The sequence below is a fragment of the Artibeus jamaicensis genome, unplaced genomic scaffold, assembly GCF_021234435.1.
Source record: "Artibeus jamaicensis isolate MK-2021 breed Jamaican fruit bat unplaced genomic scaffold, CSHL_Jam_final contig_859, whole genome shotgun sequence".
Classification (NCBI taxonomy): Eukaryota; Metazoa; Chordata; class Mammalia; order Chiroptera; family Phyllostomidae; genus Artibeus; species Artibeus jamaicensis.
In genome coordinates, this window is record NW_026521989.1 from 1,685,149 (window position 1) to 1,706,326 (window position 21,178).

Genomic DNA, 21,178 nt, shown 5'->3' on the forward strand with positions numbered 1-21,178 from the left:
GGGTGAGAGTCCACTGCTCTTTGTCACAGCCCCCCCTAGTCCTTCCATGAAGGCCTCCCAAGTGATCGTGTCTGGCTTAGGTTGCTCCCCGCTGTGAGGAGACTTACCCATCAACAACATAGACCAAGCTTTGGGGGCAGGGAGAGGAAACTGAGGCAGCATTTGCTACCAGAGACAAGCTTTGTCTCCTGCGGCCCGCATTCCTGCGGCTCGCTCATCCTTAGCCATGGGAGGTTGTTACAATTCCTGAAACCAAGCAGAGTGGTCCACGACAGGGAAATTCTATTTTTTATCAATGTTGACTATTAGTACTGAATGTCTTATGTAGCACACCCTCTCTTCTTTTTCAAGTGTACAGCATTAGTGGTGTGGTAGTGGCATTTTACATACGAGAAGAAAAGAACCGCAACTGAAATACAGTAACAAGACCACGCTCTGGCCCTTTTCTGCTTGGGAGGCATTAATTCGCCCGTTAAACCTTCGTTCCCCTTTTGTTGTGTGCTGCTCTGTAGGTGGGAGCCAGTTCTTACCTTTGTTGTAATGTTTGTAGAAGACCCAGGACTAGAATCAATTCTGCCTTCTCTGCATACACTGTAATATAGGCTACAGTTGAGTAAGTTGAGTGTAGTTGTGGGATTGATGTTGGTGAGACACAAGACAAGGCGCCGAAAATGAAGTTGCTTTCTGCGAAGCTCCAAACCTGGACGTAACATAGTGATGTTTTCAGCTTTGCAAGAGATGGAAGCAGTTGGTCAGAATGGCCTGGGTACCACCAGTTAGTTCATCCCAGACGGACCACCGCCAATACCCCAAAGGAAAGTCACTTGGCAATCAGCAACCTGCTTTTTTTGCCCTTATAACTTTCTTATGCCCTCTCACCTCTGCCGATATGTCCTTGATTTTTTTCTCTCTCTCTCATAGTTCCTTTCTTTCTGCTCGGTTGGGTGCCTCCAGATTCAAATCCATGTTTGCTCAGATAAACTCTTACTGTCTTTAATGTGCCTCTGTTTATAAGAATGTGGGACATTTGCGTCAGCCAAGCTTGCTCTCAAAGCTTGAGATTCAGGGTGCTGCCCTGTGAGGTACTTCCTCTCCGGCAATTTTGTTTACCCAGCTCTGCCCCTGTAGACGTCATTCTCTGTACACTTATCGCCCACCTTGTGACCAGCGCCAGTGTCCACCTTCCTCAAGGGGGGGACGCAGTATTCCCAGCCCCCTGAGGCTGTCTTGGAATCTGTGACCTCCTTCCAAGCACCCAGGTACTTGGTGGGGTTGGCCCACTCACAGTCATCCCATTGTCCTGAAAAACGCACAAAAAGATACACAAACAGCAGCAATGACATCCTAAAGCAGGAGAAGGGAGTGCCTTGATTTTCCATCGATGAAGCTAAAGGTTTTGTAGACATGGTGGCATGTGTGTGGGCTTTTACAAATACCGTTTCCACACCGATACTGAAAGATTCGAGAAGACCAGCCACCTGTGTCTCCTTCCTGCTTGTATACTGAACTCACGTGGCTTTTGGACTTTTTCTAATAATGCCAGGATTTGAATATTAAAGGAAGTTACTTGTATTAGCCTTTAGATAAAAATTCCCCCTGGATTTTATTTTTTAAGGAATTTGTTAGAGAGCTAAGAAGATGCCAGAAGCTGTGAAAATCTATAAACTCATCCACTTTTTCCATTGAAATACACTCACGTATGTGTTTGTTTCTACAGCTTTTGCTTTGCCGGGGTTATTCTTGACCCAGAAGGTGAATTCAGGTAGGGATATTTAACTCCCCCTTACACATCGGCATGAGTGTAGCTTTAGAATTGCTGTACGTCTCCTCTCTTTTAAACCCTCTTGGCAAACTTACCCAATATCTCAGAAGCCGGTCTCTTGAGTCTTAAGATGTGTGAAGAGAGAATAATTTCTCTTTTATCCTTCTAAGTTCTTCTCTGGGGCCCTTGTACAAAAAGGACAGATTAATAAGAGTACAACCACCAGAAGTTTATTAGCATGTACACTTCATGGGAGATACCCAGGGAGACCTGAGTACCTCTATTAGACGTGTCTTAGAATCGAGGCTTAAACACCATCTCCTGATAAAGGCACAAGAGAGAAGGGTATATGAATAAGGGCACACATGGGGAAGTGGCAAGGAGAATCAATGTACACAGGAGTAAGCTTGTCTTGCCGGTCTAAGTTCCTGATAACAGTTCCTTGCGACTTATAGTCATCCTTTTCTGGGTGCGGAGAAGGAGATGCCCTTCCCAGTGAGGATTGCCTTTATAGACACAAATGCCCCTCACAAAAGAGTAATTCCCACTCTCTTCAGAGCTTCAGCATTTCCTCTTTTCCCAAGTGATCATGGTCCCAGGAGCATATTTTGGGGTGGCGTGCTCTACCACTGATCTAAGACAAGGACCCTGGTCCCCGTCCCTCAAGAGGTGCTGCCTCAGGTAACCCATTTAGTCCCCATGAAATTGCAATAGAGAGTTCTGGTACCCTAGCGTAATACACAGTATTATAATCCACCCGTCTCTCTGCTTCTCATTTCTGTGGAATCATAGTTAAATACTTAATCTAAAGTAGTTTGGATTATTGCCCTGGCTGGTGTCGCTCAGTAGATTGAGTGTGAGCCTTATCAACCAAAGCATTGCCGGTTCGATTCCCAGTCAGGGCACATGCCTTGGGTTGTAGGCCAGGTCCCCAGAATGGAGTGCAACCACACACTGATGTTTCTCTCCCTCTCTTTCTCCTTCCCTTCTCCTCTCTCTAAAAATAAATAAATAAAGTATAAAAAAACACCTCATCCTGGCCAGGTGGCTCCGTGGGCTGGAGCATCGTCCTGGACATTAGAAGGTTGTGGGTTCAATTCTAAGCCAGGGCACCTGCCTGGGTTATGGGTTCAATCCCTGATTAGGGAGCGTACAAGAGGCAGCTGATTGATGTTTCCCTCTCACATCAATTTCTCTCTCTCTCTCTCTCCCCTTCCTCTTCCTTTTTCTCCCCCCACATTCCCTCCCGCCTCTCTCTCTAAAATCAATAAACATGTCCTCAGATGAGGATTTTTCTTAAAGAAGGGAATTCACCTACACTCAAGACAAGACGAGGTTTTGATTTATATTTACAAGGAGATGACAATGGCTCCTTCCAGTCTGTCTTTGGCGGATTACGTGCCTGGGAAGATGGGGACCTCCATGCAGGCATCGTTAGCAGAAATAAGCCCATTTTGAACACTGCTTTGGAGGCATTCAACATGCTGTGTTTTTCCTTTATGTTGTTAGACTTTCAGCTACTAAATCCTCCTCAAGATACCCCAGAAACATACAAGCACCTTTACAGTCTGAAATGACACACGTTTTTTGGTATCCGTGGCAAAGAACTTCTTTTTCCAGCTGTAATAGGGTTTCAAGTTGATGTTGACATTTTGGTAAATCACAATTCGCTTTTTTCTTTTTAAACTCCTGTGTCTTATGTAAATGGCTTTGCTAACTTTTATGGGCTTGAACATTCCAGAAAATGTCATGGAACCGAATATAAAACCAGTTTGCATTCTCGTTTTTAGATCTTAAAGGGATAGGATGTTAAAATAGAGATTTTTGTCCTCTTCCAGACTGTCCTACCTGTTCTTGGCATGCGAATTTGAAATTCAAGTAGTCAGCATGTCTGCAAAGGCATATCTATGCCTCTGGAAAACCAATTCCAGTGTGGAAGGAGTTATAATTTACTTAAGTAAGAACTGCTTTCCAAGTCACACTCTACCAATGGAACTGTTTTTGAGAACGTCAAAAGCTCTGGATACTCACTGTTCCAACTTGATCAAAACATCTGCTTGATTCTAAAAGCCAGCCTCCTGTTTACAAAAACCGTTATTCAGAATTTCAACTTCTGTTGCAGAGAGGATGCTACAGTGTTATTGCACATTTGAATACTATACTATTTCCCTCTTAATGCCTGGTGTCTATTTCTAATGTGACTCCTCTTTCAGATGAAAAGAGTTTTTCCATGATAACGTAAGCTATGGAAAACACCGTAAAGTCTATAATTCACAAACATGATGGAACCAAGTCTGGTTATATGGTCTCACAGCTCATTCATAATTTCATTACCAACTTGCTTAAGAAGGATAAGAAATGACAGCATATTTTTTAAGTGAATATATGCTTGCTTTCTTAAACATCTTCCTGGCATGCTCACTTTATGTGAAATTCCCCCCAGTTTTGATACTCTTTTGATTTAAGGAATCGTGTCTTTGGAAGGTTAGTGATGAATGTGATGATAGAAAGACGGTAAGTTAAACATCTCATATGCAGTTTACACGGTTTTTCTGGGATGTCTGAGATGCAATGCATAATAAAGATAATTCTCCTTCACTCTCCGTCGAAATGGGGCATCCTTTAGCCTTCCCGGAGTTAATTTTTTCTAACTTCCACTTTGGCACTATTTGATTATGTACTTTCCTATATCCCAGTAGATTCATAGCGAGCCCTGAAACGTCCCAACAATACAGAAATGTTTGTTTGCTTTAGAAATTGAAGATATGCAAGGTACATGGATTGGCCGAAACGTGGTAAACACAGGATGCACGCGTGTGTGATCAAAAGAAAAACTGCAGACTTTTTGCAGAGTGGTCTGTGTCTGTTCCATTGTCCCGTGCTCATGGCTGGAAGCCCCACTAGTCCTGTGTCCATCCAGTGACCACAGATAATTTCTGGTTGCCTGAGGCCATTCGAAGATGACCCCTGGTGGTCCTCTGATGTTCCAGAGTTGGAGAAGGCACAAGATAGCGCTGGAATCTCCTGAAAGTTTATAGAGCTATTCATACCAACTATGTTCTGTGGCTTCCATCGGAGTGTAATAAATGGTTGCATTTGTGACAAATGTGGGTTCAAGGTGTAAGGGTGCAGGGCAGTGTAGCTAACCATCACCTTCTTTGGCGGTTACTAGTATTGACCCCCTGCGAACCTAAGAATTATCCATAAACATATTGGCCTTGGAAGCTGGGTAGCGAAATGCCATATGCAGTTGCCGTTCGCTGATCCTCAATAAACCATGACCAAGTGAGAAGAGGAAAAATATACATGATGGGTTAGCTCAGCAAATGATAGGACAGTGATGAGGAAAGTGAGCCAAATTGATACAAGTAGCTGCGTTCCACAACACACCAAGGAGGTGTCATTGTTTATCCATCTTTCAGATTCTGCTGCTAATACATTTCAGGTTTTGCTAATAACATGTCAGGCGTTTTAGTCTAATCTGCAAAAGCCACAGGATCTGCCGTATTGTCATAGCTCTATAGACGCCGGGTAGCAGAACATAAGCTGTTGTCCATCGAACGGCATTTACGAAGGAGGTTGGGAGAATGTACTGTTAATCATTCTGTAGCCTGTTTTATTCTACATTTTTCTTCAGTGCCCACTGACTCCATTTAATAGTGGAAAGAAAGAAAGAAGTATGCCTGGGCGGATGGATGGATTGTGTAGATGGAGAACCAATGATGGATAGATGGATGGAAGGATGGATGGATGGATAGATGGATGGATGGATGGATGGATGGGTGGATGGATGGATGGATGGATGGATACATGGATGGATAGATGGATGGAAGGAAGGAAGGAAAAATGAGTGGGTGGACAGACGAATGGATTGTATAGATGGATAGCCAATGGAAGGAAGGAAGGAAGGAAGGAAGGAAGGAAGGAAGGAAGGAAGGAAGGAAGGAAGGAAGGAAGGAAGGAAAAGGAAAGGAAAGGAGAGAGGAAAGGAAAGGAAAGGAGGGAGGGAAGGAAGTTCTGTAGAGGCTTTCAGATTCATCGTAGGCAGTATTTTCATGTCATGTATGTTACATGTGAGCATGAGTGGGCCACACTCGTGTGAAAATCTCATAAATCTTCAGTCTGGTGCCTTCTCTTCCCTGGGATTTGTCCCTGAAATTCTTGTGGTCGAGATGGCCTGTGAGAGCAACTCATGAAACCAAGATGCATTGCCCACAGAGGGATCGATAAAGCCTACATTATTATGTGATTTGCACATCAGAGTGCAGGCAGTCCATAGAATGTTTCGAAATTTTATCAGTAAGTGGCATTTGTTTTTAAAAAAAAAAACAGGTTTTCAGAAGGAAGCTTGTGGGTATATTTGAAAGCAGCTTTGAGCTGGACCTTACAAATTTGTTGATTTGTCTTCGCTCCTTGTGTCTGTCTGTTATTCTCTTTTTCTATCCCTTTGCCTTGCTCTTCTTTGTACACACACACACACACACACACACACACTTTCCTTGTTTCTGAACACACACCACCAACAGGATCGCAAAAAAAGCCAGGAGTACTTTTCCGTCCGACCAGCTTTCGAGTCTGTCGTCTCTTAGACACAAAACCAAACAAAAACACAGTAAAACAGATCAGGTGAAATGTTCATGGGTAAGTTTGCAATAATCTAAACCCCAGTGCATCATGGGTTGTTTTCCAGTGTTCTGACAGTTTCTGCAAATTTTTCCTACCTCTCTGTCATAGTGCACATTTCAGATGATCAAAAACGGTCCAACAGAGAAAGAGAGAGGGAAAGGGAGAGAACGCACTTTAATGGGGTCATTGGCTAAAAATTGCCAGGGCTATAAGCGGAGTCCTTTCTGTCCCCTGAATGCCTCACAGTCTCCTAGAAATGGCTTCCCTCTCCAAATTCCCCCAAGCATGGAGGAGAGACGGGAGCTCAGTATTTGTCTGCCCACAACAGCTGTCTGCATTGCCTGGCATTCCTGGCCATGGGCCAGCCCTTGCCTCCTCCCCGGGCTTCCTGGTGGGGACATAAATTACCACTTTATTAGGTGGAGCACATATGGCCAGTTTCCACTGAAGACTCCCCGTGGCCTGGGCTGTGGGCCAAGACGGCCTCTCCGCGTTCATCCTGAGTCACGTCGTGCGGCGGGAAGGAAGGAGCCCAAGAAGCTGCCTTGGGCTCCCTCAAAGCAGTTTTGCTCATGGGAGGTAACAGGCAGGGTGTTCACCTGCCAAGTGTTCCGACACCTTTTGCTCCCCGCATACAAGGCACTCACACTGCTTCTGCAAACGAGGGGCAGAACAGAGCCATGTTCCAGCCTGCTCCTCACAGCGTGTTACACGTCATGGGAAATGAAACAGGGAGCTCTCGTGAATTCGCAGGATGGAATACTGCTCGGCCGTAAAGAGGAAGCAAGTCTTACCTTTGCTGAAAGTATGGATGGACCTGGAAAGCATTGTGCTGAGTGCAACGAGCCAGGCAGAGAAAGACAACTACCATATGCTCTCACTTACAGGTGGAGTCTAATGAACACAGTGAACGAACAAACAAAATAGAAGCAGAGGCACAGACACAGGGACAAACGGACAGCTGTCGGAGCAGTGGGCGTTGAGGGCTGGGTGAGACAGGTGAAGGGATTAACTGAAAAAAAATAGGGATGAAGTGCCTTGTGAGCCAATTCTACCTTGAAACAGTCCTTAAGCTGCCAATATGCCTGGTATTTCTGCTCAGTCAGGGCGATACCGTCCAGGAAAGGCAGAGAGAGGAACTTATTAGGACATGGTCAATCACTGCAGATACATAAATTACGTATTTATGTAAATATAAAGTACCCTTTACATACATAAACTACACCATACTGGGGAGGAGAAGAAACTTAATAAGACATGGCCAGCATGCCTACATAAATGATCCCTTTAACTTTGATGCGAAATTTGTTTACTGCCCTGCGGGTACGAAGACTCTCCAACTCCCTGAAAATGAATTTCTCAGCATTTGCAACGATTCTGAGCTGCATCTTCTGCAAAGTCGAGTTCACCGTGGGCAGCCACAGGAAGCTGAGAGCCCTGTGTGGCTGAGCTCCACTGCGTCCTCGAGGCTCTGAGGGAGGGACGTGTCCCCCTCCAGGAGCCCGCATGGTTTGTTTGTTTGTTTGTCTCACTGAATTGGATTTGGCGCAGGTAAAGGTCCTGTTTCCATGTTCACTCTTCGGTCCTCAGTCTCTGGAGGACCCCAGGGCCCCTTGGTTCTTGCTCCCACCCCCCCAAGTCCCCTCCCCATGGCAGCTTCTGATTCTTTGAACCGACCACTCTGACATCTCTCTGCCTGCCTCTTCCTCATCCATCTTCCCTGCATTTCTGTGCTCTATCATCCCACCCTGGTCTTTTCCTGTTTATCATCCTCTGACACCACAGAAGCCCCTCGGGCACCCTGGGGCAATCTTCTTAAGGTCACACTGCCTGTCCCATCCCTCAGATGACACTGGCAGATGCCCTTCCCACCAGGACCTACATGTAGGTCCCGTTGACCGACCAAGGCTTCTCTTTGGCATTCTGTTTACTGGGTCCCGGGATGTCGGTAATTGTTCCCGATGGTTGAACCCCCCTCGGCCGCTGGGTTTGGGTCCCCGCTTCGCTGGCCGAGGCCCTGTCACCCAGCAAGAGACCTGCTGGGGAAGGAACTGCTGTCACCTTCATGCCGGATGCAGTCTAAGAAAGAATCCGTGGAATCATCCAGTACCGCCCATGCTCAGAAACAATGAAATCCCACCTACTTCCCTCATGAAGACATGCAAAATACCCAAACCTGTCTCCCCATGAGCTCTGCTTTGGGTAGAGAGTCTTGTTTCTCAGAATTCTGAGCCCTGCCCTGGGTCCACCCTGGTCCACAGGGAGTTGTTCTTTCGCTATTTCTACCTCGGCCTCGGTTCTCATCTTCCTGTGAAGGAATTTGGTGACTGAGTGCTCACCACCTCTTCTTCCATCCCCCCCTTTTTATTTATTTTTTGTATCATCGTAGGTTACCTTTCCCCCCCTCCTTCAGTTTCCAGAAGTGACTCAAAAGCAGGGTGCATTTTTTAGAAATAAGTCATTTGGCGACCTTTGCGTTTTTAATTGCCTTGCTCTCAACGGCAAAGAACCAGGCAAAGCTTGGAGGACCACCTGATTCTCTGGAAGTGTTGTCTTCTCGGGAAGGGTTACAGCGGTTTTTCTCTGCCCCTGAAGCCTGGATGGTGAACACTTACCGTTTTCTGCTGGGAGTTCGGAGCCATTGCCCCCATTATCCTCAGCAGCGGTGGTCTCTGCAAGGGCAGCTCCTAGGTCCACGCCCACCTTCCCTGCAGAAGGTTTCTCTCCTCTTTGCTTTCCTTTGGGTTCTCGCTGCGGAGATACAGCTTGGGATGTGAAACAGTCTGTCTTTAAACGGCCTCTTACCGTGAAGACGAAATAAAACTGGCCATAGAACATCCAGAACAAAGATTCATCTTTGCTTCCAGCTAAGTTTTCCATTGCATTTTTTTTAGATTTAAGAACTTTTTAATTTTTTAAAATATATTTTATTAATTATGCCATTACAGTTGTTCTATTTCCCCCCTTCATTCCCCTCCACCCTGCACACCCCCTCCCCCACCATCCCCCCTTTAGTTTATGACCACGTGTCTCAAGTTCTTAGATTCTAGATTTCCCCTACTATTCTTGCCCTCCCCCCTATTTTCTCCCCACCATCTATGCTATTTGTTTTCTGTACCTTCTCCCCCCTTCTCCTCCTCCCACTCCCCTGTTGCTAACCCTCCATGCGATCTTCATTTCTGTGTTCCGCTCCTGATCTAGCTGTCCTCTTAGTTTGCTTTTGTTTTAGGTGTGGTTGTTCATAACTGAGTTTGCTGTCCTTTTCACTCTTTATCTTTTTTATCTTCTTTTTCTTAGGTAAGTCCCGTTACCATTTCATATAGTAAGGGCTTGGTGATGATGAACTTGCATTTCACCGTGTGAGGCAGACTTCTCTAGCAAGAGTCTGGCTTTGTTGATTTTATGTCCTTGTACCTTGTTGTTTTTTCATTATTACAGTGGAGATTTGATAGTGTTTTGTATTAGTTTCAGGGGTCCGGCATAGTTGTTAGACATTTCTGTACCCAAGAAAGTGATCCCCCTGGTACTTCCAGTCCCCACCTGGCCCTACACCCAGTTGTTACAATGTTACTGCCTCTGTTCCCCGAGCTGGACTTGTTACATCCTGTGAGTCTTCTATAACTGCCTTCTGCGTTCCTTTATCCCTTCACCTTTTCCACCCAGCCCCCCAAGCCCCCTTCCCTCAGACAGCCATCTCTCTGTCCTCTGTGTGTACGAGTCTGTCTGTGTTTTGTTTCTTATTTTATTTTGTTCTTTAGATCTCCTAGATAACTGCAGTCATGAAGTATTTGTCTTTCTGTGTCTGGCTTTGTTTCGCTTAACTTCGTACCTCCTAGCTCACAAATGGGAGCATTCGATTCTTTTTCAGTCCCGTAACCCTGCATGGTATTTATGCACCGAATCTTCTTTATTGACTCATCTATTCATGGGGTAGTGGGTTGCTTGCTCACGGTGGTTATTGTCATAGTCCCGTATCTTGTAACACCTTCTCCGGGGCTGTGATAATTCAGTAACGGAAGAAAGATGTTTGAACACGGTTTTTGATTCTATGTTCCATTGTGGTCAGCTGAAAAAAACAACGTATTGTTTGTAGGAAAAAGAAGCAAGTGCTGTCCCCGGATTATGTATCCTTAGTATATTTAGCAGGAACGGAATATTGCTCAACATCACATCTTTACAAGGGTATGAGTCTAACTGTTTCGCCGAGTGTATGAACAGCACAAGGGCTACCCAGCTGTTGGACTGCAGGCAACAAAATTTGCTGAGATGCCGTATTGGAGACAACACCAAGGCAGGGATTGACTCATATGTTTCCTCAACCAACATCCCCTCATCAGTTGTAGCTCAACTGTCAAGGAGACTCGGGTACAAATTTCCACGGAAACATGGTCATCACCTACCTACCACAGCGACTCTGAAGTTCACCACAGCTACCAGAGAGAATAAATGTAAACTTCTGGGCCATCCCTGAATCCCTGAAATAGGGGCTTTCTTTTCATCGATGAGTATTAGAAATAAAGAGTTTTTTCCCCTCAAGGAAACACAGTCATTAAGAGAAGAAGTATATGAGGAACAGTGTGTTTTGCCACCTTATTTAGTCGAGCCAAGGTGACAAAGGGACATTTTGGCTTTTTCTGGATGCCCTTCTCCATGGTAGAGAGACTTCATTAGGTCTCCCCTCTGCACCTCAATGATGTCTCACCTGGGCAGCCAGTTCCAGTGCACAAGGAAGACTTTGAAGAATTAAAATCTAAGCAGAAAGCACCTCCAGGTGCTCGGGGGGAAAAGGGACTTCGCCAGCACATTTCACGCCATATGGTTAGTGTTGCCACGTCAACCAAATTATTTTCGGTGATTTCTCCCTGACATTTTTTTTTTTTTGGTCTTGTGTTATTCTCATTTTGCAACCAAAGCGGGAACTGGCAAAACCACACGACGTCCTTCATCACTGGCATCACTGAGACTGAAAACCGTAACAGAAATGCACAGAGATGGGAAAATCTTTGTCACCTGTGCCTACTGTTAAGACACGGAAAAGGTCAAAGAGAATGAATAACCGTATGATAAATTGGCGTGGTAGCACAGAAGCGATTAAAAAGTGTTGTTTTCGGTTTGGGGAGTCTCACAAACATCAGAAGATGGGCGTCCCCTAAATATCACCTAGTGAGCTGAAGCCCACCGGCAGCTGTCCCTATCCGGGACGTGGGAGAAGGGGTGTCTGGGGGCTGGAAATGCACTGGAGAAGACATAGCCCTGGGCAAGGGCTCTCTTGCATCATCCCAGAAAAACGCTCAGGGTCAGGGGATGCAGGAGTTTGAAGTTCAAGGTTCACCGGTCTGTGGGCAGAGTTTACGGTCATATCCACCGCGTGGGACTCTCGGTGTTCGCGATGACATCACAGTATTCTCTAGACATTACCACGCACTTCTGCACCCTGGAAACCTAGCCACCCAGCAAATGTTTATCAGGGACCAGGGGTTGTAACAGCTGCAAAGCCCTGAGCAAAGGAGACCCCCAGGTGGCTGTCCCTGTGCAGCGGACATTCCTATAGTGGTTGTCACCGTGGCTGACTGAGATACAGGTCTCACTCTGTGGGGGAAGCCAGCCGGCCCGGAAGCTTTTCTGCAAATTCCTCACAGAGCCGGGAAGGGGCCTCCTGTTGATAAGCTTACGTCTGGAGCTGAAAGGCAGGTCTCTCCCTGGGACTGGTTGGGTTTCTCTTCATTCAAGTAGTAGTGTGTCTGTGCGCCTCTTCAGGTAGATTTCCAGCCACACAGGAATTGCCTTAGAAGTGGCGTGATTTGAATAATTACTACCTACCTGAACCAGCACCCTTCCCACTCAATAGGTCCGCATCTCGGGGAGGCGGAGCCAGGGGCCTTCTGGGAAAACACATCACAGGTGTTCCGCAGGCTCTGCAAACCTCTGGTAACATTTGGAACAAGCAATACATTCCCCACAGGTGGCCACCGAGAATGCCGGGACTTTCCTTTTAAAAACCATTTTAATAAATGCCTTCATAAACACTAATCGAGACTTAATCATTTGGATTCCCATGTGCTGACGGCTGAGAAAAGGCATTTGGCACAGGACAGGAAAAATGAGCAAATGGATCATTTTCGTTCATTCCAGATAACCCATTACTTTAGTGTTTATTGGGAACGAGGATGGAAGCTTAAATTTAACCAAGGCTGCCTTGGGATTAGAACATTTAAGTTTTGGGATGATGCTAGCTTTTGTGCTGTTGAATTTGATCTGAAATGCAAAATGGGTTCCTTGTTTTTATCTCTCCCGCCGCTTTCTAGCTACGTAGCTCTCCTGGTTCTAGCTTTTTAAGATGATATAAACAATTTTTTTATTATTAGAGAATATTTTATACGTGGACACCAATAATTCAGTGATGCCTTGGCCAGGTGGCTGAGTCGGTTGCAGCATCGTCCCGTACAAGAGATGGTTGAGGGTTCGATTCCTGATCCAAGCCCCAACCTAGATTGTGGGTTGGATCCCTGGTCAAGGTGCTTTCAGGAGACAACTGATCGATGCATCAATTTCCCATTTTTCTCTCTACCTCCTCCTCTCTCCAAAGATCAATAAAAACATATCCTCGGTCAAGGACAAAAAAAAATCAAATCAACATCGTTCTATGCACAACCCGAAATAAAATTGGAATACGGTATGGATTTTTGAATCCCTACCTCTTCCCCCAATCGGGTCCCTTTGTCCCCACTCCAATGCCACTATAAACTGCCTGAATCCTGGTTCTTGTTTCCTCTTCTACTAAAGCTTATCTCTATGAATATGGTGATCACCACAGTGGCCTTCTTCATATCTCAAGCGTAGGCTGTCTTTGATCTTTTGACATTGGATGACTGTATGTCCTTATTCATGGAGCATTTTCATTGAATAACGTGCTTTCAGCCCCAGGGACATGGAGAGGCGTCAGTCACCAGAGGTCACCAGTAGTCACGGGTGTAGCGATCACCTGTTTATTTTTAGACCACAGAGAGTCAACTCTCTTTCTGACACTGGACGTTTATCCTGGGTCGACCTGTTATATAGACCAGGCTGCTGAAATAGTGTGCAAATTTCTTCACCTCGGCATAGGTTTCTGGGACCATGTTTTACGTGTTGTTTCTCTGTACACGAGAATTTCAGACACTCTTTCAGTGGCCCGGACTATGAACCACATACAAGTCCCCCATAGCTCTTTATTTTCCCTAGGTGTTCACAATATTCTTTTGTTTTGAACCTGGTAGGGATAAACTTCCGTGCCTTTTTAAATACATAATTTACAGACAAAACCCACGTTCCTTGAATGCACAATTCCGTGGTCGTTTGAAAGCCTTTGAAAAATAATTTTTGAGTCTTTAAAAAATTGTTTTACAAGTTGTATTTATGGGTTTGAGAGAGAGAGAGACATGGGTGTGTTCTTCCACCCACTAATGCATCCGTGGGTTGATTCTTGAATGTGTCCTGACTGGGGATCGAACCCTCAACGTGGACGTACCAGGACCACACTCTAACCCACTGACCTCTCTGAGCAGGGCTCCATGCTTGTTTTCAAGTTGAGGGTAGAAGGGAATATCTCCACAGAGCAGCAAATTTGGATTCGGTGCAATTTAGGAGGAATTGTGGGAAATTACGTTTAATTAATTTGTTACATAGCCTTTTGCAAGTCCTTTTTTGCTCATATGTGGGGTACCATGTAAGTACCGTGCAATGAACACCATCACTTAAATCTGTTTTATAAGTACACTTTAATGTAAAAAATGACGACTTTGATGGTGGGAATGGGTGCAGGGCAGAGGGGAGTAAGGGAGAGAAAAATGTGAGACAACTGTAATAGCATAATCAATACAACTGTATTAAAAGATATTAAAATTTGTAAAAATAAAAGGGGGTAATAATAGCTAATCATAAAAAATTAGGACTTTCAATTTCAATCATTGCTTATAATGGAAAGAAAATGTTTTCTTCACGTATGAAGATATACATGTAGATCCACTCAAAATACATCTCATTGATTTTCCCCAGCTTCCGATCTGCACGGCTTGGATCGTGCAGTTTAAAAAGTGTGAGTTTAAAGTAAGCGCTGGTTGAATAAGCCTTTCCCTGACTTCCCCAGCATGAATAAAAGCGGCGATGTTTTTTTCTTTGCCTTGCATTTCCGTTTGGGTGTTAAGCACATTTATATTAAACACTATTCATCACCTTCCTGCGAAGTCCACCACAAACCACATGGGTGGTCAGACAGCATAGAAGCTTTCTGCATTCTCTGCATACTCTCAACATCAGAAGTCAATAGACCAGGAACCCATTCACTTAGAGGACCCTGCTGTGAAGCTACAAACAGACATAAGAAGCACATTCCTGACAGCCAGGGATACGTCTAGCTGGTGATGATGCAAACATTCCGTAGAGGGCATGCCAGCGGCAATGATTTGCATGCCGACGGCCCATGGGGCTCCCCAACAGAGCAACCACAAAGCTCTTATTCTCCTTTCGCTCCCACAGTGAGCAGAAGTGGGGCTTGGAAATGGGAAGAGATGTGTGTAGATGGTGACCCATCCTGCATCCAGTACAGGCATCTGGGAGCAGACCTAACCTGAACTGTAACTGGGACCCTAACCCTAACCTAACACGCACCCTAACTGTAACCCGAACCCAATCTTATCCTCACCCCAAACTACTCCAAACCATAACGCTCATCGTAACCCTAATCCCCAATCCTAACCATTCATATAAAGTGGTACGTTCTATCGTACAAGTTTATGTCAGACAACATCCTGTGTTGAGGACATGGGTGAGGGAGCTTTAGCATGGGTAGGAAGAGGGGCGGAGATGATCCGAGATTGGTACCTGTGGTCTGGGGCCAGGTGGTGATGGGCGTGGCCTGCAGGTGGCACTGGGCTCCGTGAGGAAGGGACGCTCCCAGGTGTCTACAGGAGGAAGGCGCGGTGTGTGGGGTCCATGTGGACAATGTAGTTGACGGGCTCCTAGCAGCCCTGTAGACACTGTTCTAACATAGGATAGTGCATGTAGAATGACGAAGGGCGTCTGAAAGACAAAGACATAGATATCACATCCTGATGCATTCATCTATCAATGGATGCCTAGGTTATCTCTGTATCTCGGCTGCTGGGAATTATGCTGCAATGAACATAGAGGTGTGTATCTTTTTTGAGCCACTGCTCTTTTCGTTATCCATATAAACCCCCGGAAGTGGAATTGATTGGGTGGCGAGATAGTTCTGTATTTCATTCTTTGAGGAATCTCCATTCTGTATTCTGTAGTGGCTGCCCCGGTCTGCATTCCCATCCACAGTGCCCTTTTCTCCACGGCCAGCACAAATTGTTCATGAGCTTTTCGGCGATAGATGTCCACCGTGGTACCTATACACAATGCAATATAAAAAAGAATGCACCGTTGTCCTTTGTGACAATGTAGAAGGATCGAGAGGGTATTGTGCTCGGTGATACAGGTCAGACAGAGGGAGACAAATGCCATATGGTGTCACTTGTAGGTGCTGTCTGAAAAAACACAAAAGAAAGACAGGCTCATGGAAAGGAAGACCAAAGGGGATGGTTACCACAGGGAGGTTTGGGGGGTGGCTGAAAGGGAGTATAGTCAACATACCGTGGTCAGTCTGTGCAGTGATAGAATTAGTGGGGCGGTCACAGGATACAGCATAAAAGTGACAGCTCACTGTACTGTACCCCCGAATCCAACGTAAATCATATAATGCTTCCTGCAAATCGCAGTTCAACAAAGTAAATTATAAGAGGCTGGGTGGCTCAGTTGGTTGGAGCATTGACTGTTCACCACAGGGCTGTGGGTTCGATTCTCACTCAAGGCACATGCAGGAGGCAACTAATCATTGCTTCTCTTCCATATCGATGTCTCTCTGTCCTCTTTCTCTACCTCTCCACCTTCCTCTGTCTCCAAAATCCAGAAACATATCCTCGGGTGAGGATTAAAAATAAGTTAAAAGTAAAATGGCAGTTATAGAAAAGACAAAGCACATTGCAGGAGCTGGTCAGAGTAACTGGGCCTGGTGTGTAGGCTAGAGGTTAAATGCAGGGCATGGCCAGAGACAGGGAGACAGGGAACCACAGGAAAGTCTGTCAGAGTCCGACTAGTGAACTTGATCTTAAAACCACACCTGCTGTGTGGTGTGTGTCTGTGGTTGCTCAAATGGAACAGACTATCAGCATAGGCTTAAAATATCACGGACTAAATCATCTATAACCACATCCCCAGGGTGAACACAATGAACTGTTGGATTTTCTGGCAGACTGTGTCTTTTATGCACCCAATTTTTTTGTATTAATAAAAATGGAATCATATAATGTAGTATTCTACATCTCATAGTTTTCTCTGGAGAGACCCGAGACATGTCTCTTTGTCCACACAGATAGATTATTTTATGACTTTGTCCAAAAGAAGAGCTCCCCATAGTATGGGTTCAGCCAACAGAATTAGGCAGTGAATCTCCGATTCTCGGACAGAGAAATGGCTATCATCCTTGTTTTCAAAACTACTATCCCTGAAGATTGTAGGTCTGTGCATGGCTATTGATGTACATCCAAATAAAGATTTTTTAAAATAGAAAGCTGGCACAGAAATAGACCTTTGGGGTCAACGGGTTTCAAGTTTTCCTTTGCTTGGGTTGAATGGTTGTGTCAGCGTTCTGCCTTGGTAAACACCCTGGTTCGAGGGATGCCGTAGACTGGGTTCAAGAAACGACATGACGCTCTTACCACAGAGGTGTTGACCCGGTAAGAAATCAAACCTAAAGGAGCTGGCAGCGCATTGAGTGGGAGTCATCCACGCCTCCCGGAAAACGTTTCCCTATGGGGTTGAGAATGAGAAACCATGCAAATCAAAGGCGATTTGGTTCTCCAATGGCCATTTTCCCATTTCCATCCCTCTGCAGTGTTGCCAATTGGGCTCCCATCTTGACCTGCACCGTGCACCCAACGAACCCGTGTTGGCGATTCCGTGTTCTGTTTCTAGAATGTAGCACACGTCAGTGTTCTGAGTTGATGCTTCACAGAAGGAGCTTCCTGTTTTAGGAGAACCAGTGTTTCTCCATGGTCCACCTTGTCATTGTTCGCCCAACAATCCATACCTGAGCCTCAGAAGGACCAGAGTACCACAGGGAGGCTTTCTCTGCTCCACACCTACAACGGAGAAATTCCCATTTTAGGGAGTACTGATGAGGCTGTTCGGTCATTCCCAGTGTCGTGAATAAGTAATACTTTTAAGGAATTCTCAAGGATAAACAAACAACAAAGAACTTAAAGACAGCACGCAGCTTCAGTCTGAGTACTCCTGTGGGGACAGAACACACTTTATCTATCTCATGGATAATTTAGTGAATCCTAACTTTGGAAACTGATGCTAAAGCAATCTTTATAATGGCCTTACATTTATTTTACTGACATTAGAAATAGAATTTGACCCTGTACAATATTAAGGGGATCATTAAACCGAATTCAAGGGTGCTGAGTTACTATTCATGTCCTTTTTAGGTAAAATTAAAAAAATACAGAAAGTAAACTTCAATCAACTTTACCTATCAGTTCTATAGAATTTGAATATGCAACTTCCCTTCTTTTCCAAGCCATCTTCTCTTTAAGTTAATTTATAAATGATTCCAATAAAAATGGAAGATTCTGCCCTGGCTGGTGTGGCTCAGTGGATTGAGCGCTGGCCTGAGAACCAAAGGGTCACTGGTTCGATTCCCAGTCAGGGCACATGCCTGGGTTGCAGGCCAGGTCCCCAGTAGGGGGCGCATGAGAGGCAACCACACATGGATGTTTCTCTCCCCCCTCTTCTTCCCTCCCTTCCCCTCTTTCCAAAATCAGTAAAGAAAATTGAAAATTGGAAGATTCACCCTGTGATAAATGAGCCCAGTGAATGATTTTTATAGACACCAGACAATCTCAACATGCATGTATTGGACTGATTCTCATTCTTTTTACGTGTGCCCTTGTCTCACCACAGACATTTCATTTGGGGGCTCATCGATGTGACCTAAAGTTCATTCTGCCTGTTTTCAGGGAAGCGTTTTATGTAAACGTTTTTATTTTTGCTTTGATGGAATGAAATGAAACATCTGTGTGTGTCTAGGCAGGTCCACACCAAGGCACACGTGTAAGTACATGGGAGGGAGGGATTTTGATGTCACAAGGCTAGTGATTTTCCATATATTGCAAGTTCTCCCTGTGCAGATACGCAAGGAAAGACGTCTTTCAATTTGAGCGTACACACACCCACACAGAGAGAACGTGGAAATGCACCTGGGACTCCAGATTCATTCTGTCAATTACAGGTGAATACACAGTCACTGAACGTGTATTTCACGTAAACATTGTGTTCTGGTTCACTGTCGCCAACGACATGCCTACTGTGCGTGACGAGTGAGGAGTTACCTCCCACGAGAAAAGGGGTGATGGGTTTAATGCCCTATTACTCATGAACAAAGGGGTGAGCGCACCTGACCCCACTGGGTTTCCTCTGCTGGCTGGTAGCACGTGGGAAGCCGTGTGACCTGAATCCAGCGGTGCCATCGGAGACAAAAAAAGGAAAAAAAGAGAAAAAGGTAACTTTATGTCGTGATCACCTACTGCACAGCCCTGGACCGTTCTAGTCCGGCAGCAGTATGGAGACCCAGTTCCATGCTGATCTGCATAGCACGCTCATTGCTCTCACATCGTGGGGAAATATGATGAGTGTTTTTCAGGCGTTTTTCCAGGAGTCACCCTTTAGAATAACCACACAACCCCTGAGCATTTCTGTAGCATGTATATTTTTTGTTGTTCTTGTCCCTTCTTGGTTGAAACTCAGGGCCCAATTGCTCCCTCGCCTGTCTGAACTCACGCAGTCTTGGTTGTGTCTATCTGTCCCCATTCCGTGGTTGGGATGGAAGGGTGACTGAGAGGACTTTAGTTTATTCTTCACCCCAGCGTAGATGGAGGTCCCGGGGCTCACAGAGACGCGTCTACGGTGCCTGTCATCTTGGCTAGCGTGAGCACCTCTGTGCAGATGGATTGGCTGTTATCACGGGGTTGCTGTAGCCTCTCACACCGGTAAACTCACATGCAGCCTGCTTCTGGGTCATATCAAACATCGTATTTGGACTATCAGCACAAGACAGGAATGCGGCGGCGTGGAGAACATGATACTGGAACGCGGGCCCGGCGGGTTGGGGAAACTATAAAAGAGATGGGGGAAAAAATCCCTGGGGATGAATGTAAATGAAAATTGCAGAGCAGAAACTATGGAAACACCAGGGTTTTTTTTCTCTTCTTTTTTAAAATAAACCTATTTGTTTGCCGAACTTCAGACGTGCTTGGAGGGCTGTTTCCCTTAGGACTTTTGGAAAGAATTCAACATCATCACGCGGACTCCAGCCTTTCAGTGGGACGCTCTGAGAAGAAGGACGGCTTCCCAGAGTGGGGGACGTTAATTAACCGGTGGTTTCACGGGCCACCGCAGTCCCATTTTGCTGGGGAGGGAAGGGGCCCCAAGTTAATGAAGAGCCGCGATCACTGCCTGTTGCAAATCCTCCTCCTGCTTTGCAGACACAAAATAAGCAAAGTAGGTCATTTCTGCAAAGCATTCAGAGAGGGAGTGAGGCCGGTGGGGGAGGGGGCGTCTGCTGGAGACAGAATGGTTCTGCCAGAAAATTCCTGGAGCCTCTCGCGGCGTTAATCACCGCCCTCCTTAATGGGGAGAGGGAGGTCTGTCTTGGTGATTACGCGGTGCCCACACTGCCGTTACAAGCTGTTTTATTCATCAAATGGCATGAAGGAGGCCTTCCTCCCAAGCAGAGCTTGGGCTCATTTCATGAGAAACTGTGTAAAAAGGAAAAAAAAAAGGGGGGGCTTAGGGCTGAATGCTGGAGATGCACAGCATTCGTTGGCAAGAACAGGTAATTAGTGATTGCTAATTCCATGAAGGAGGGTTGGTGCATCTGTGTGTTCTCAGCACACCCGTCCCTGTGAGTGTCTGAGACAGCAGGAGTCAGGGGATGGGTCCTAACTGCACGACCTTGCAGGGGTCACCTGCATCTCCTTCTAGGGCCAAGAGATTTGGGATTCTGACTGGTGTAATTTGAAAACAAAATCCTGATTCCCTGCCCTGGCTGGTGTGGCTCAGTGGATTGAGTGCCAGCCTGCGAACCAAAGGGTCACCAGTTCGATTCCCAGTCAGGGCACATGCCTGGGTTTCGGGCCAGGTCCCCAGTAGGGGGCGCCTGAGAGGCAACCACACATCCATGTTTCTCCCCCCTTCTTTCTCCTTCCCTTCCCCCTCTCTAAAAATAAATAAGTAACATCTTTAAAAAATAATTATTTGTGTGCGCGTGTAACTGTGAGCGTTTTTCTGCATGGAACACTAGAGGTACTCGCTAAGCTATTAAGTGTGGGATCTCATTATGTCTATAATTTACTTTGAAAGCTAAGCAGGAAGATGGTATTCCATTAAAATATTAATAAACGTGTAATGAGAAAAGGGTGTTGTTCAGTGTTGCTGTGCACATGCACACACACAGCCTTACAGAGAGTCACAAACACACACACACACATACACAGGGATCTTTTCCCCTGGGAAAACGTGTTTTAGGAGTCTTTTTCATTTTGTGAAGAGAGCAGACATACGCACCGGAATGATGCCTTGAATCCAGTCAAATTTGTGGGCCCTATCATTGTTACTCATTACAAATATTTTATTAAATTTTATTTATTTATCTTTAGAGGAGAAGGGAAGGAGAGAGGGAGAGAA

The 21,178-nt window shown here is 45.6% G+C and overlaps 1 protein-coding gene across 4 annotated transcripts in view; it reads left to right on the forward strand.

Annotated features, from left to right (window-relative positions):
* The window catches only part of NLGN4X (neuroligin 4 X-linked), a 221,136-nt gene that overhangs the window by 183,628 nt on the left and 16,330 nt on the right, over positions 1–21,178 (forward strand). The window lies entirely within an intron of this gene.